At 42.1% G+C, this 12,922-nt stretch overlaps 1 protein-coding gene across 1 annotated transcript in view; it reads right to left on the bottom strand.

The window, feature by feature from the left end:
• frmd4ba (FERM domain containing 4Ba) overlaps positions 1–12,922 on the bottom strand; it is a 41,452-nt gene extending 28,530 nt beyond the window's left edge. Inside the window, exon 1 of the mRNA XM_030729871.1 lies at positions 12,723–12,922. The gene's annotated coding sequence lies outside the window, so the exon portion shown is untranslated. The remainder of the gene's footprint in view (positions 1–12,722) is intronic.

Raw genomic sequence — 12,922 nt, 5'->3', positions numbered from 1 at the left:
ATTCACGGTTCAAAACCACGTTTATTTAACTTGCTGCGGCCCCTCAGTTCACCCAGAATGTGAAACAGTCCATTTTAGCTCCTTTCCTAATTCCTACTCAGCTTTCTTTGGATTAGCTGCCCCTGGCAAACAAGATTGCTGTCTAATCGTATTGAACAGCGTGCCAGGGATACAATTTCATTTGTTTGCATTCATTTTAAAATTCTATCAAAGTGCAAAAAAAAAAAAAAGTGTCCAGACAGGATTAAATACTTATGATGTTGTAATCCATCACACTTGACTCTGAGGTGAAGATGCAGCTAACTATAATAAACATGGACAGCCGTGCAAAGCCACAGCTGCCCGGACGAGGCTGTGGCAAAAACCGGGCGGGACGGCCAAACATGTGTTGGACACTGCTGCTGCCGCTGATCACACACATGCTCACCATGTGTACAGAGGAGAGCAATGTGTTCTGGTTCACATCATTTTGAAATGTGCACAGGGGCGAATGCATCTGCAGCACACAATTCTGAGATGTAAACGTTTCCACTTAGAGCATGTCAGATGACATTAAAATCGCCTATAAACAAGTGAAGCCTGCTTAAAAACATTATTGTGTAGACTGAATAATAAATGACCTAGGCGCAGTGGTTAAACAAACAATAATCAGTGTCAGGGCACGCAGGCACCGCACCGCACCGCACCGACTGCACAAGACACATATACAGTTCCACTCTTTATACTGAGTCTCACAGGAGAAGTGGAGAAAAGCTCATCTGGAATCAGTCTGTGGGAGCATAGGGTCAGGGAGGGCATCCCAGGGGAAAGTTAATATTAACTGTCAATACCAAATGACAGATTCCTACACTATGAGCCATCTACCTGATACTCCAGATGTGTAGTAGCTTAAAAGCTATGATCTTTAAGTAATGATACAAAGCTGTCCAATATTTTGCACACATTCTCATTAAACCTTAAATAACTGTTTTTTGAGCAGATGACAGGCAGTGGAACACATCTGGAATACTGTATACAGCTAGTAACAACTAGTCAAATGCTAAATCTCATATGCAATACTCCTTGGGGGGAATATGTGGCTAATTAGCACATAATTGTTCCATTATGTTTACCACTTAGTCGCTTTTTGGGCTCTGTGGTGTTGGCCAGTCTTGACAATTGGTCCATTAGTACTTTTCTTTTGAAAAATGCCACCTATTGTGTCTGCAAACTCATGAGAATCAACCAGAATTGCAAAGATGGGTGCTTTAATCTAAACGAGTTTCAAGCTAAAAACAAAACAAACAAACAAACACACATCGTAGCAGCTTTGATCTCTGCATGCCTAAAATAGTTTTTTTGTCTTCTAGTGGTCATAGTGTCATATTCATGCTAACTGCTTCTGAAATCTGAAGCTAACAAGCTTCAGAACAAGTATAAATTTGTCCACTCATTTCAAGATAAAGTCACAGAAAGAATTTATAGCCCATATTCCCTTTTTCTACATGACTGGCTCTTAACGTCCACTGGGCCAGCAGCTGTAAATACCATGATGTCAGACCTAGGTCTGTCATCCTGTCTGATGTCACATTGATGTCACTCTATTTCTCTAAACCAGTCATGTGCTTTCACAAGGCTGTGCTCACTTAAAAGGCTCATTCTTTGCCAGCTGTTGTACTGCACCTCAGACAGAATACAATCAATTGTTGTGGCAGTTGCAATGCCCCTTTATAGCCAGCAGATGGGGGAATAGGGTGTCACACAACCCTTTTTCTGTTACCTTTTGTGTCAATGTCACGCCATTTCTCCTCATGTAAAGCTCTTATTTCACTTTTGACATCTGGATTGAAAATTTAATAAGAGTAGAGATGGACAGGCTGTTACAATTTAGCTGTGCTCTGTCCCAGACGTTTTGTGTTAATAGGCCTGAATCTGCAGAGAATACAAGGCAGGGCATGACAGGGGCAGCCACGCTGCCAAGATCATCACAGTTTCTTGTCCCGGGGCTCCTTTCAACATGGGATGGCAATTACCGTGTACAGTAAGTGGTAGATTAATAGTCTAAAAGGGGAAGGCCTCCCGGTGAACATAACAGAGCTGGAGTGGGGCAGGGAAACAGCTGTCACCCACACACGCCTGCAGCTGACGAGCTTTGCCACATACGGAGCCTGCAGCTGACACGCTGAATGGAAGACATTTTGGACAGTATGCTTGACACACACACACACACACACACACACACACACACACACACACACACACACACACACACACACACACGCACGCAGTTTGGCACTCCCACTTACAAAACTGTTTCCTGACAGCACCCTACCCACACACTAATGAAGCCTCCTGACTGTCAGTTAGAAATGGAGCAGGTGGACACAGCTGTCCGAGATCATGATATCCGATCAGAGGATGATTTGTAATCATACATCACAGATGAACAATGTGGTACATAAAACATTTTTTAAAAGGCCATCTTTGGTCATGGATACAGTATGTCCTACTTTTTAAAGGGCTTTACTGCTGCAAGCATGGGTATGCTGAATATCAAATGTTATCATCTTGTCTGTTCTTACTATTGTTAATCTCCCCTTGACACATCCTTTGAAAGCAATGAATCAGAAGGAACTAATCCTATAAAAAAAAGAAGTATACTGTAAAGCCTTCAGATTTAACACCCGAGGCAGCCTAAGTGAGAGATTGCCATTATGCATCTTGACTGAAATTGTCACCACATCTGTTTAAGAAACCACAAGACATCTTAATTACAGCCAATTAACACCCTGTGATAGAGCTCCATTTGGCAAATGAATGGCGAGACAGAAAAGCTTTGTGTGTGCGTGTGTGTCTTTATTTGGGCGGTACAGTCAAGCTTGGCTTTGTGTGACAAGGTGGGGGGGGGGGGGGGGGGGGGGGGGGTCAAAAAAGAAAAGAAGGTAGGGAAAGAGGAGAGGGCCTGTGACTTCATGCTGCCACCACACACCTATCAGCTTTTGGGTTGTTACTGGGGATTTGGGGCCAGCTCCTCTTGCTGTACAGGATGGCGCTTAGGGGCACGCTGGAGGCCACAGGCCATGACAAACCATGTGTGTGAATAACCCAGATGCTATGAAGAGGAGGAGGTCAGAGCGGGGGGAAGGGTGCAGGGGGGCTGGAGGCCACGGCATTAGCCAACAGCCCCACGCTGTCTACCATGACAAAATGTTGCCTCAGGGGACTGCGGGTGTCCAGATTTGCCTGGGCATTTCTTAGAAGGTGCATAAAGAGCCAGTGTCAGAAGTTTTCAATATCATATCCAAGTGATGAAAAATATGAATGGCCACTATGAACATCACCACAGGCGTCCCAATGAAACAAAGAAGGATGAAGCAGAGAGCGGGGGGAGGGGAGTAGACACTATCAGTCTGTAATGAGCCTTGAGGCCATGCACGGGATGAAGTTATTGAGAGGATATTATGATCTAAATATGAAGCACTAAGAACATTTAAAAAAAAAAAAAAAAAAAAGACTGAATATTTTCAAAGTCACATGTAAATATATTTAAAAAAAAAACAAAAAAAAACAAAATTATAAGACCATTTTCATACACTAAAATTATTTGTGAAGTCTGGGGTATTTTTGCTCTATAAATTATATTTATATATATATTTTCAACTTGGTTGTTCCATCAGAACAGTTGACAATGCCATCCCCGGAGATGCACAACTAGCATTACTAAAAACTGCATTTCACTCCTTGATCAGCAGTCATTTATATTCGTCAGAACGGAACGGTTTTGAGACAGCAGCAGCAACACCCAGCACATAACAGAGGAGGCATCAGTGACAAAATATATGACACTGATTAAACTGGATACAGCATGACAGGAGGAGTTAGGCTGCAAAGGGAAGGTGGGTTGCAAAGCAGCTTGCGGAGGTGCAGCGCCTGTGCTGGGATATTTCCCAGTGGGATCTGTAGAAGTGTGTCAGCTGAACCATCAGCAGATGTGATCTGCTGGGACGGTGGCTGAGCATGCCTGAATTAATGCTCAATATCTGCTTTAACATAAAGTAGTTACATTATATTTGTGGATGTTCAATTTGATTTCTAATGCTGCTTCTTAATCTGATTTTCACCGCGGGTAAATTATCTGATACGTAAAATCCATATCAGCAGGGTTCCATCTAATAACAGGCATCATGCCCTTAACACATGTAAAATGATCAACACTAGAAAACCCTTTGAGTGTTGCAGCTCCTATCAGTTCAATCAAAACATTTACTTTCTAAAGTGTCTAAATCCATTTTGTGGCTATAGTTTGCGATTAGTGGAGATCTGTGAGTCCCCCTGGCTTATCGCTCCCAATCCAATTTAGTGAACAGATAATCACATCATTTATGTGGCCTTATCTGGCCATACAACACATGTCTGAGAAACCACAACAGATGTGCAAGTGTGTGCAGCTGTGAAGTGTGCATGTCTACCCCCCCGTCCTGTACAGGCACACTGCAGAACCTGTGAGGCTCATGGAGACATCTCTTTAAAGTAAGGACTAACGGGAGGTCTTATGGGAATGCTGTCCTGTCAGTATTAAGCCACCAATATGGTAGACAACCTCTATTTTTATCCTGCCGTATGAGTACAGGAGTCCTCAGTAGGCTGAGACCTCCCAAAGGTGCAGGCATTGTCAGAGCAATTTCATGAGGTGCCTCGATTTGAAGTGGGGTTGAGTTCATTGTGAGTCAAATGGGGATTTATAAGTGCATGGAGTTTGTAGTGCAAAGAGCCTAAAAAACAGGGCATCTGTTCCCGCTTTTACTGCTCCAAGTATGTCTAATTCAATACTTTTACTGTTTACATGGTCACAAATTCTGAAACAGCTGCTGCACAGCAGATGGAAAACACGTCTCATTGCTTTTCAATATTTTACTGGCTGGAAAACACACGAGAGCAAATTAAAATTTTAACTGTAAATATTCTTAGAGTTGCTGTGAAGACAGAAAAAACAATCCTCAAAACAATGACAAAGGACCCAGTTCTTTGTCAAACATGCAGTAATTGAGGTTAGAGTTTGTAGTGCAAAAAGCCTTAAAAAAAAACAGGGCATCTGTTCCCAATTTACTGCTTCAAGTATGTCTGATTCAATACTGACACAGTAACTGAAAAATAGCACACTATGCTGGATTCCATAATAAAAGTTGCACCAATCAATATTTTTATATTGAAAATTGTTTCATTTTCAATATAAAAAGATGATTTTAAACACAGAGGTAAAAAAAAAATAAACCCCACAAACAAACAAAAAACAAACCACCTGGCTCTAAGACAGAAATCATTTTTAGGCTCATTGTTTTGGCTTTAAAGCTTGAAAGTGTAACGCTTTTTTCTCACTCACTGCTCTCTCTGGTTTATCTGCAACATTCCCCTAAAACTCTGATAGACTCACCTGCCGACAACAGCATAGCAGACTGACAGAGATGACAACAACAGCAAAAAACTGGCAGGTGAGGAGCTACAGTCATGAGTTTATGGGAAGCAGGTGGAGACCAAAACAGAGATAAAAGCAGAGAGAATACTGGAGTTCAATCTAAATGCACGGGTACGATAGGTAACTGTTTTTGTGGAATGCTAGAAGAAGAAACAAGAAGGAAAAAAAATATGAACTACATCAAAAGAAAAGTTAATAGGACCTATCTCTCTCTCTCTCCTTCTAAACCATAACTGGAATTTGTGACTTGACTGAAAATAATAATTAAATAAACATGCAATGTGTGAAATAAGCGAAGTGCAAATTATTATGCCAGAGGTGACCTTTCGAATTGAAATAATGTGAATAATAATGAAATTTGCCATTTGCAATGAGAAAAAAAAAACTGAAGTAATGACCAATTAAATCCGTTTCCTGACGACATGGAGATATTTGCTCTAATAAGGAAATAATGACACAGCCTGCTTACATCTTCAATACATCCCTGTTTCCTTCTTGTCCCTGTGATGCATTCAAGGTGCAAGATGTAAAGTTGCAGTCATGGTACTTCAGCGTCTTGGTGTTGCTGAATTAAGTTTTTGTGAAATGTCTTGCAAACTGTTGTGCTATTCAAAGGTTATTTACTAGACAGTTTATTGTACTGTAGTGCAGGCTAAACTGGTCAGTTTGAGTATTCTGAAGCTCATAGTGACTCACTATATTGAACTGATACAGGGCAGGCTGCAGTGTTCATGTTATGTTGAACCAAGGGTAGCAGACATTAATTTAAATTCAAGCTGATGTTGATTAGATTCATTCAGCCATTTTTATACTGGCTTCATGTTGTTTAAGGGGCTGGAAATCAGTCATCAGTGTATTTATAGCTTGTTGGCTAAATCTACAAATACTAGAGTAGCAGCTCAGGCCAAATGATCACAGTCTGCCACAAAAAATATCTACTGGAGCCCATAAAACAAATTATTATGTGATTTTTCTAAGTAATTATTTCCCCCAAACTATACCTGATATTAGGATTCCCCCACCCACCAAATCCCACTTTAACCCCTGCAAATGCCTACAAGTGTTCTAGTCTATCCTTGCATGCTGAAGATGAGGAAGGATACCCGCTAGCACAGGAAAAACTACACAACTAGAGTAGCTGCACCGACAGCTCTGCCGCAGCTAGCTGATAAGAAAGAGAGTAGAGTCGGATATGGAAGCACTTTGCATTTGAGGCAAAAGACTAAAGGTTGATAATTGAGTCACAAAAAGCCAAATGTTATACAAATGGTGCTATTGTGCTTTTCAGACCAAGGGAAGAAACACTTCCAGTTTAGCAAATTGCCTAAAAGACTGGCATCTAGAGCTAGCATTGCCCCTAAAATCAGTTATGTTCCAGAGGCTAAAATGTTTGCAGTGACTAACATCTTATAAATCTATAAACTAGCTCAATGAAATTAACGTTGTACTTCGTAGTAACATTAGCAGGAGTTTAAATGTAACCGCACAAGTTTTAATACCACTGATCATCTTCCCTAGTATAACAACCACCACCCTCCCCTGAGAACAGAGTATCATCTTTCCTCCCAGTGTGCTTGACACCTGTTATAACTGCGCCCTGCACACAACCTCCATATCAGCTTTCTGTCCGAGTCCAGTGTGTAGTATCATCAAATGATGTCCTGATGTCATTCATTCCTAGTAGAGGACTGACTCTGCGGTTATTGTTACCGAGGGGACACCTTAACTTGTTGCTTAGCATGCTTCTGTAATTGTGGTCCGTGGCTGATACAATAGCATATAGCAGCACAATGCAATCCTGGAAAAGAAAACCCTCCAGATCAAAGTCAGCTTCTATTGAATTACAGGGTTTCCCCTATGATGTGGTTTCTTTGTCACTCTGTTACAAACCTCCTACATACTTCCTCCATGTTGGGGCTAAAATGCAGACGTTCATCCTTGTCAGAGAGCTCAGTCTGGCCTGTCTGATTGAACCAGCAGGGTGCTCGGTTTTGGTCCACAAGGCAGGTGATAATTACATCCCGCCGACTCCTCCAGCTTTACCCCCTCATCCCAAGCTGCAGCGGTGAAGGTGACTGCAGCTGGGTGATTTCTGTCTTTCCAAACTGCAGGGGACATGAATTGTGAGCAGCTAGTGTGTATCTGTATTAGTTGGAGCGGGGGTGTTGCTTTCCACTATTAACCCAGTACAAGAGGAAGCTCAGGTAACACCATTAACGATGGATGCTAAGCTCTAGTGGGTAAGCACTTGCAGTATCCAACCACCAATATATGCACTCTATATGGCCACTTATACAAAATTAATTTTTTGTGGTATGGTTGGAAAGGGAGGGGGATGGGGGGGGATCAAGCCAATTCAACAGGAAATGAGTTTGTAGGGAGTTGTGAGACTCCGGGCATTGCATATTCACAGAAGTCTCCAGTGTGTGTCTTTTACATGCCTCTAACCCTTCTGGCAATAATGTGTGAAACACTCACATGGGGTTTTAAGAGCTGAGCAGTATTGATCATTGTGGGTATGAAGCTGTGGGGTATGTCTGCTTTGCAAGCACGGTTGTTTTTTTTGTTTTTTTTTTTCCAGCTCCGACATCATGTACCTCTCTATTTGTGCCTGAGAGGATAATAATAGCAACTCAGGCCCTTTCTGTCCATCCCTCCGCCTTTACCTTACACACATTTGCCGAGCAGGGACTCTCATTCTGAGCATTACCATTCAGGCTTTTAAGCACCCCCCCCTCCACATCATCACCTTGCAGCTCTCCTAATGTGTGATCCGTGTGTAGCGTGCATTGAGGAGTGAAATACAGAGAAATGGGGAGTGATTACAAGAGAGGGATTGTTGGACAGATAGAAGAGAGGCACACAAGCAGCATCATTTCAGGGAGAACCCCTCCCCTCCATCTCTCCGAAAACCTCCCAGGCAAGCCAGCAGCAGCAGCAGCACATGCAGAAGGAAAGGTGGTGGAGGGCTTTGCTTTGTTGTTATTTTCATTTTCTCAGCCTCACAGCAATTATATTCAAGTCTGAGAAACACGTGAGGAGGAAGAAGAGGAGGAGGAAGAACGGAAACAGGGGTATTAAGCGGAGCGAAACTGTGCACAGATCTGTTGGGTTCAAGGTTCCCTCAAATGCCCGAGGATGTGGCTGCCCCCACAAGGAGGAAGGGGCTCGGATCTGCTAGAAGATCTACATCTCAACCGCACACCTGAGCAGCAGCACATAGGATTTTGATTTAGGAAGTCTTATGAATACAGATAGTTGGGAGAGCTAGGAAATGTAAGTGGTAGGAGGGACACAGCAAACATTCCTTATAAAAATGGTCATTTGCCTATCCTGATACTAATGTGCCATTCAACTGTAACTCACACACAGATTTGAATACCTATACTGTTCATGCTTTTTTCTTTAAAACCATCAGATGATGTCATATAAACTGTTATAAACTACCTTGGCTAAACAAAGCACGGCATATGCCAAAGAACGGTCACTGGGAGGATTATGTGGTGGACGGTGGGTGAATAAAGCACAGAGACTGAGGTGTGCATGCCGACATCTCTGCCCTCATCCAGAGCTGAATCTTTTCCTTTCCTTTCGAAGGTGCTGAAATATAACCATAAATGGATTAATCATGTTTTTAGTGATATATGTAGATCATTAAGTATCTTGTTGCGGTATCACTGAAGTGTCAGTGAATGCAATCCAAAAACAGCACTTTCTCACTTTTCACGTACTGATGCTTTGCTGGGACCCTTTGTCCCTGCATTGGGCTCCCCCCTGCAGCCTGTAGGGTAATGCTCCAGATCAGCATCTTGCAAAATGATGAAGTTAAGAAAAAAAATTAAAAACAGACCAAATAGCAGCCTCACCCAGCTGACAGGAGTTTGCATGTCTATTTTTTTTAGACTTTTTGTTGGGAGTTTGAGCTGGGAATGACACCAAGCTGTGAATATGTTAAGTGAAAATGTATCGCTGTTGCAAATTGTTGCTGTGTATAATGGTGATTTTTATAAAAAAAGAGATCATATCTGCAATATCCACCTACAGTTTCTTCAAATGTGATTTTGTGGTCTGGTGGCTGTTGTCTTCAAGATGGGTCAATGGTGATTTATCACCAACTGACTGTTTTGCCTAATTTGAAGACACTGTTGTGCTGGGATAACAATGTACAGCTGAAATTGGGATTTATTTCCTACAAATATTCCCCTTTTATTCTGAAGTGCTTGGTTCAATAGCCACTGATACGCATGGGTAACCTATAAATCTATCCTTGTGTCCATTCTTTAAATAATTCATAAGGAGGTGGGCTTGAATGATACATTTTGGGGGTGGAATTTGTCCACAAACCGGGACGTGCCTGCCCTTAAACAGATTGGAGCCTGTTTTAAGGCTGTCTCTTTTATCTAAATGATATGGAAACAGGCTCCCGGAGGAATTCCAAACCCAGCTGAGATCCACTCTCTCTAAAGGTTGATGCTAGTGTTTTCTACTCTATTCTGAGGGGAAATAAACACACAAACAAACTCTGAGCATCACACATTAAAGGACCAAATCCCTCAGTAACCAAGCAAAAAAGTATCACTTTACACATGTGGCATTTTTTTGGTTTTGCAAATTTTGAAACTCGCAATGAAAAATGGGAAATTTCCCAGTGTCTGTGATTTGCACGCAAAACCCAAAACCCAGACTCTTTGTTTTACTCAGGATGTCCTTTCTGAAAGGAAGAGAGGTGTCTGCACACCGCTGAGCTGTTTCACTACCAATGAGGAACAGATTCCTGTTGACACAACTGTTGTTGCATGTTATGGAAAGACTTAGAGGCACTGAGGACATTTACTGCAAACACTGGAGGACTGACACATTAGTGATAAAACATTTAGGACCAAATATTTTCACTAAACATGCCCGTGACCTCTTCACTCAGATGTCCCTGGGTCTGGTGATCTGCACTGATTTCCACTGTGACATCTATAGATTACTGATGACCCACAAACGCAGACCTGAAAAACACTCCAGTGGCTGATCTTTAATTAGGCCTCAAGCAGCACGCCTGAAAGGCCAAATCACAAATTATTTTTCCTGAAGTTCTGACAAACATTAAGCATTAATCTCACACTTGGATATTCCCAAACGATCAATAGGTGATATCTAATTTTTCTGTTTGTTTGGAATTTCTGCAAAGCTAACTTTTTTCATCTCAATGAAGAATTCAATTTGCCACATTTCCCATTAGTGCGGCTGTTGAGATTTCAGTTATGGTTCGTGCAGTAGCAAATATAGGAAATGAGGAATTGAACAAAACAATGCATTTTATAGTCACAAGTGTAGGCTTCCTTAAATTTAGAATAAACATCTGAAAGCTGTACAATGTGACTTCTTGTTTTTAACTGAGGGAGAACACAAAATTTGCATTATGGGAAATACACTTAGAAATTCTGCTAAATGTACTGAAGCATCAGATTTACAGATCCTGTTTGGCGCTCAAATCATATTAAAGTTAAGATTTCTTGATGCCTGCTGCTTTAAATGTCTCTTGTGCATTTCCCAGCTTTATGGAAGTGAAATATTTTGTCTGAACTGCGTGACCTTGAAATACCTGATGGCCACATTTAAAAGTTTTCACAAGCTCGCAACAGGAAGAATTTTTTTTTAAAAAAATGTATGGAAAGCAATGCCTCCACATAAAATTTGCAAGAAATACTGATTACATTGTCAGTCACATGACAGCCTGTGATCATAAGTTTGATCCCTCTGTGTGGATGAAATCAGTCCTCAGAACCAGTCTGGCAGGATCTCTGCTTCCTTGGAAGTGCTGGGTTGCATGAACCTGCGTGACGACTGTGTCACACAGCCTTAACTGACAAATGCTATCATTCCAATCTGTGCACGATTAGATGTGTGGGAAAGAAAAAAATGCAGATGAGCAACTTTCAACTCAAAGCAGGTGCTTTGAGGAGAGGTGGGAACACTTCACCAGCTTAGGTCACACTGCACAGGTTTAATATTGTTTACCTTTTCAGTGACTGCCTCACGTGTGTGTGTGGTTAAGGCTGTTCATGTACCCTGATTGGCAAATGACTCCTAATGTGCCGAGGCCAGCGTTGGAATATTCTGTGACCGTTAATAGCTTTATTGAATCAGAAGCGCTGACCCCATTAAAAGCAGCTGAACACCCTAGACTGAAAGTCAACACAAAGCAGCGCTGCCTTTGCAGTTTGCCTCTGTGTGTGTGTGTGTGTGTGTGTGTGTGTGTTCATCAAAAAGAGAACCAGAGGCAGCACATGTTGCTCTCATGAGGCGCAATTTCAATACAGCCACCTATACAAAGCAGCCCTGTGCCTTTGTTCTGTATTACTCTCACATCCTGTCACTCAGGTTTCCTCATGCCAGAGCTGCGCCACCACAGGCCACTGAAAAAAAGAGAACCTCCCGCCTCGTCAGACTCCATGACTTTTCATTTATTTTAAACTCTGTTTTAAAGTATTTTTGTTTCCCATCATCCATACCAACACTTACACAATGCACTCATATGAGACCCATACAGGATATCATGTGCTTGACTCACCATTGTTTGTTTTGGCCAGGAAACAGGATATTCACACACACACACACACACACACACACACACACACACACACACACACACACACACACACACACACACACACACACACACACACACACACACACACACACACACACAGATGAGAATGGCCAGCTGACCACAGAGTGAGATTTTTTTTTTTTTAAGTGCATGAGTTCAGGTTTATGCTGAGTTTATGGTACACCACAGTTGTCACTGAATGGTACACACTAATCATTAACAACTTTAAAACACACACACACACACACCTTCTGACCAGAAAGTGACTCATGCTGACATGACAACAGCTCAACCCCCAGCTGACGCTCAGTCAAGTAGAAGTCACCTAAATCGCAGGTGGGTTGCCTTGTTCTAGGATCCATTTGTATTTTTAAACTTTGCTACAATTTTTGCTTTGATACAATTTTTCCAAATAGCTGATAAAGTGTATAAGTTACAGGCTCAGAGTATCATGAGCAGCCTACATGTTGTAAAGTGTCACATGAGCGCAAAGTGCGCAAGACATCGAATAACCCGAGATAACAAAACAAACCGCGCGGCTGCCAGAAAGGCTGCTCCAGGTCCTCACACCTCTGTGTGCTTACAGTTTGCCAACAAAGGAATAACAAGGAGAAGGAGAAGCAGCGGCTCTGACGGGCAATGCTCCAGTAAAAATGAAACCACTCTCACCTTATTTCTTTTGTTGTGATGTGATCGCTCCCACTTATTGTCTGTTCGCAGAGCCTCTCAGCAGGCACCGGTCAGTTGAAAGAAAGCAAAGGGAAAAAAGAGGGCTTTCCTTATTAAAAGCAGAGGCTTCGTCACAGCGAGACGTCCTGTTAAAATGAAGAGCAGCTTCTGCAGAGTTCATCAGAAGTCGTGCTGAAAAG

Source organism: Archocentrus centrarchus, chromosome 5 (genome assembly GCF_007364275.1).
Source record: "Archocentrus centrarchus isolate MPI-CPG fArcCen1 chromosome 5, fArcCen1, whole genome shotgun sequence".
Lineage (NCBI taxonomy): Eukaryota > Metazoa > Chordata > Actinopteri > Cichliformes > Cichlidae > Archocentrus > Archocentrus centrarchus.
The sequence above is the reverse complement of the archived record's forward strand: the minus strand, read 5'-3'. Positions and strand labels throughout refer to the sequence as shown.